Raw genomic sequence first — 4,402 nt, 5'->3', positions numbered from 1 at the left:
AAAAGCTGGATCAGCAGGAGGAGCGTCGCGATGGCGAAGCCAGCGACGCCGTGCAGCCAGAGGCGGCCTTATAACGGGGACAGAAAGGGGGGCCTCGGTTCAGGGAGGGGAGAGGGGGCATGGTGATCGTCCTTCTTCAACCGGAACACGAGTGACGAGTTTCTACGCCTTTCGCTCCGCTGCCACTACCCTCTACCCCGCCTCACCCATTCGGGGACAGCGCACCGACGCTCGAGCATCGTCTTCTATCGTTCAATCTCGGCCGAGGCGACCTCGAACAAAACAAACGGTTTCAGCCAAAAACAAATACCTTCCTTTTTCTCCGCTCCTCTCTACAGTTTCGGGAGACCACGAAACAAAGAAAAATCAGAAGAAAAAGAAACAATGCAAGAAGGAAGAGGCGATGGAACTTCAGACGACGGCCACCGCCACCACATTGCACCCCCCCTCTGCGCTTGCAGTGAAAAGGTAAAGAGAAATAATGGAGATATAGGAAACAAGCCGGAGTGACGTCTTCTTGAGGATGGTAACCACGTACTGCTTGCTGGCCGCAGCGGCGGCCGGAGACAACAAAGCGGGCCAAGCGAGCCAGGAAAAAGGAGGCCCGCCTTACTGCTTTCTTATTTCTTCTCTCTATTCTTTTTTGCCTCCTCCCGGTACGTCTGGGGCATGCTCCCACCCTGCGCGCAGTTGCTGACCGTTCTATCTTTTCTTTGCTGCCTCGCTTCGTTCGCTTCGATTCCTTCGCGAAACTGCTGGCTCCTCATCCTCCACCTACCTCCCATCTTCTTTCGCCCCATCCCGATAATCTTTCAATTGCTGCACACCTCGTTGCGTTGGATCTTCTTGCGGTGATTGGCGCGCAGATAGACAGACAAAGAAAGAGAAAAGGGAGACGCGAAGCCAGGATGGAAGAGCGGCAGCCTTGGAGGCAGGAAATGCCCGCCAGCGAGAACAGAGATTCCAAGGGAGAAAAAAAAAAGGAGGGAGAGGGAAAGGGCAAAAGTTCAACAAGTAAGCAGTTTGGCGGTCTCCCATGGGTGGCGATGGAGGACCAGCCGCTCGCCGCTGCTGCTGCTGCTGCGCCGAACCCGCCGCCGCGGCCAGCCGGGCAGAGATGACTTGCGGGCCCCCGCATCCATCACTCGGCGGATGGCCAACGGACGCAAACAGACCGCGAATTCCCTTACTCTGGAGGAGGACAACGTTTTATTGGCAGAGCCATTTTTCATGCACACTTCGAGGAACTGGAGAAGAGTAGGAAACGGAAAAAGGGGAAGAGAGGAGACGGAGGAGGAGGCGAGCGACGGAAGAAAGCGCTTCTTTTTCACCCTTGCCTCACCAAGTTCCCGGCACGCACACCATGCGTGGTCTTTCTTCGAAACTGCCTAGTCGGCTTCCCGTAACGTCTTTATGACGAGTATCCTGCGTCAAGAGACAAAAAACACAGCTCGAGGGAAAACGACGTTGATAAAAGTCTCCCTTCTCGTCCTCACTCGCTCACGTGACTTATTTCAGCAGCCTGGAACAAGTGAGATAAACTAAAGAAGGAAGAAACTAAGGCAAGAAAAAAGCGCGTGCGCTCTTATTAAGCTTACAAGGGTAGATGTGCAGGCTAGTTGGTGAACCATGATTCCTTAAAACAGCGCAAAAGACAAGGACACAGATCTGTGTCCTTGTCTTTTGCGCTGTTTTAAGGAATCGGGACTCTTATTAACGCAGTGTGATTGCATTGCACCAACTTTTTTTTTGCCCTTACTATAAGCGGCAGCTGCTAATAAGCTCGACTCTTTCGGTTCACCTCGTTTTAACAGTGTATTTGCTTTGCACTTGCTTCACTACTGCTATCGAACGGCCACTGAAACGTGCACCAGAAACTAACCTTCTTTCCTCTTTCTACGGCTAAAATCTCTCCATAGTGACGCCTCACAGTCTGCACCCACATTCAGACGCAAAATTCAGTCCTTAACACGTCATTCGTGCAACCACTGCACAGTGTTTATGGCTCTTAACCACAAACTGCACAGGCAAGAGAAGAAGCCGCACAGCCGGAGAGTTGTCTCTGCATCTGAAAGAAAACAGTCGTGGGCCAACCTAACGTAACGCTTGCCTCTCCTAATGTTTAATCCTTGTCGAAACAAAAAGGAACGCCGACCAAAGGTTGTTGTTAAAGTGTAATGTTTCGGCTTCGGCACAGAAACTTGTTTCCGTGCGGAAGCCGAAACGTCGAACATTTTAACAACCTTCGGTCACCGTTCCTTTTTCTTTCAATATGAACATACTACCCGACCAGACGAGGCGGCGTCAATCCTTCGATTTCATGTTTAATCCTTCAGTCCGTAGCGCATTCCAAATTTAAATTAATCCAGTGTTCCATCTAACTTGCGCAACAGAGTATCCTCTCTCGAGTGCAGTTACGCCACTGTCAGCGCCGTTGAATGTTAACTCGGCTTCTATGACATGCAAAACCTCTCATGCTAGAACGACCTACGTTCCCTTAGGCACCAAGACATCTACTCTAACGCTCAGATCTGCCGCAGACCAGACTAGAAGACGTGCTGTAATTTTCCGCTTCGCTCACATAAACAAGGAACGCGCGTTTCGTAAGACGCGGCCAGACGCCAGCCCCGACCAAAGTTGGGGCATTTATTATTCGGCTTCTTTCAAGTCTGTCACAGTTTCACTTGGACGGCACCTTCACTCGCTAACGTCGGGCGTGTGTTTCCACGCCTAGCTGCTAATGAGCATTTCCGGTGTTAAATGCTAAGCCTATTTGCCTACACCCATAAGGAGAAGAAGGGAAACATCAGTGCGCGCCGCTAAAAGCCCTGGGCCAACGCCAATTAACGTCGCGCGCACACAGTCCCCCCTTTACTTTTTATGCCGGCCCGCGTCGCGCAAAACTTCTCCTCTGAAGACATCCTTTCGTGCATGTGTGCGTGTGTGAGGGCAGATTGATTTCTAGCTTTTTTTAACTGCCCGCACTCTCCTGGAACCTAAGAATCGCCTCCCTCTTTAATGCAAGCCCAACTCGTCTCCCTAATTAGCCTTGCTTCAATGGTCCGGAGCTGCGCGAAGAAAAATATGAAGCTTGCCTTGCGGATTGGGTACGGGCAAAATGAATTCGAGGCAAAAAGCAGGGCCAATATTACGGCGCGTATTTTGACAGCGAAAGGCCTATTAGCGTAAGTTTGTCTTGCTCTGCCCTTGTTCTTGGCTGGTTGCGAATGGCGGGCAGCGTTTCTCTCACTACTCTGGCGGAGGGGCTAATGAAGAGCCAACACCCCCCGCTCCACCCCCATCGTCCTCTTCTGCCTCCTCCTTTCAGTCAGGACTGCATGCATAATAAGAATGACATCCGAATATTGCGTCGCGAAATGCCCGTTGACGTTATACCCTAATTCATATGCTGCCTCCAGCTTGTTATCTCAAGATAGTTTCTTGTTTATTGTTGCTGTCCAGCTGCGTAAATATGAAAGACGACGCCCCGGTGATCCGGGATTTTCCGGCTGATGAATATTGACAGTGGACAAGACGAAGGACTTATCGTTCGCGAGCTGTAGTTGACGTGAGACCTGTCTAGATGTCGCTGATGGCGCAGAAAAGTGCCCGCGACAAAACTTTTCCGTGTTTGAATTTTGTTTCCTTCACTGATGTTTGTCCTCCATTTTTACATATATCAAAACATTCCTTCTACAGTTTTTTGCAGCTTAAGTTTAGTTAGATCATGGTTACATATTTTATGAGACGTCTGCAGAAGGGTATGCACAAATTTTATTTAACGCTATGCTTTTAACCACTTCGATGTCGCGCCACGTCGCGCTTTCTTAGTACTACTTTGGCTCCAGCTGGCATAAGATTACTTTCGCAGGCCGTTCGGAATTTCAGAACATATATTTTCTAAGTTTTTTAGGCGCCTGGTGAAGCCAGCCCCCACGCGTTGTGCAAATTCTGAGGCTACTATTTGAATCGCGTGAAATGAATATGAGTTCACCTTAGTTGGTGAGTTTTCTGCCTGGACATCCGAGACATTCGTATCACTTTGCTGGGTGCCATGACAGTGCATATGATGTCTTTAGTGTTCAGTTTGTAGTATTTAGTTTGAAGCGAAAATAGAAGCAAGATTATCTGCAGGGCGCCAAAAAAAGTGGCGTAGTTATATGCGTCGTTTGCAGGAAGATCTTTGATCAACGCCTCCTTTACTTCAATGCTAACCGCATAGACTGCTTCACAACGGGGCCTATTTCGACGCCTCAGTTCGTTTACTCGTTGCGATGTGGCGCCACTTACGTGCAGCGGTAGCTTACGTAAAAGCGTGAGCTGCTGGCGTGGCTACCGAATACTGATTTGGAAAGTGCAACTTCGTAAAGTAAAAGAGAAGAAAAATTTTTTCGACATTTCC

The sequence above is a fragment of the Amblyomma mixtum genome, chromosome 5 (genome assembly GCF_055824585.1).
Source record: "Amblyomma mixtum isolate Tamu chromosome 5, ASM5582458v1, whole genome shotgun sequence".
Taxonomy (NCBI): domain Eukaryota; kingdom Metazoa; phylum Arthropoda; class Arachnida; order Ixodida; family Ixodidae; genus Amblyomma; species Amblyomma mixtum.
The sequence above is the reverse complement of the archived record's forward strand: the minus strand, read 5'-3'. Positions refer to the sequence as shown.